This window comes from Molossus molossus, unplaced genomic scaffold (assembly GCF_014108415.1).
Source record: "Molossus molossus isolate mMolMol1 unplaced genomic scaffold, mMolMol1.p scaffold_m16_p_2, whole genome shotgun sequence".
Classification (NCBI taxonomy): Eukaryota; Metazoa; Chordata; class Mammalia; order Chiroptera; family Molossidae; genus Molossus; species Molossus molossus.
Window position 1 is genome coordinate 136141409 of NW_023425355.1, and position 859 is coordinate 136142267.

Here is an 859-nt window from a genome sequence, read left to right on the forward strand (position 1 = left end):
GTAGGTGAAACATAACAAAACCCCCAAAATACCATATAGAATTCTGTCTGATTATGTAACAGAAATTGGCAAAATAGTCAAAACATTACATTGATATTTCTTGTTCTAACTCACAAAGTACATAATAAGGAGATCTTTAGCTGTGCTTCTAAGCTCCATAGACACTTAAATTTTTTATATTATTATTATTATTTTTTTATCCTCACCTGAGGACATTTTTCCATTTTTTGTTCAGGTAGAGCGGGAGGGAGAGAGAGGAACAGAGAGAGAGAAAGAGAAACATCGATGTGAAAGGGACACATCGAGTGGCTGCCACCCGCACGACCGACCAGGGCCAGGGACAAACTGCAACCGAGGTACGTGCCCTTAGCGGGAACCGAACCCAGGTCTCTCAGGACCGCAGGCCGACGCTCTAACCGCTGAGCAAAACCGGCCAGGACTATATTATTTTTTAAACTCATCTTTATTGTTGAATATATTACAGATGTCCCCCCCCCCTTTTCCCCATTGACCCTCTCCTCCCCACTCCTGCCCTCCTCCTGCCTTCCCCACACTATTGTCGGTGTCCATTGGTTATGCATCTACAAATAGAAATTCTTTGGTTTATCTCATCCCGCCCTCCCTCCTCTCTTCCCTTTGAGGTTCATCAGTCTAACAACCAATTTGTACTTCTTAATTCCTTCATCTTTTCCATCCATCCCCCCAGCCTTCACCCATCTGGCAAGCAACAAAAAGTTCTTTGTATCTATGAGTCTGTTTCTGTTTTGCTTGCTCATTTTGTTTGTAGATTCAATTGTTGATAAATATGTATTAATTGCCATTTTATTGTTCATATTTCTGTTCTTCTTCTTCAAGAAGA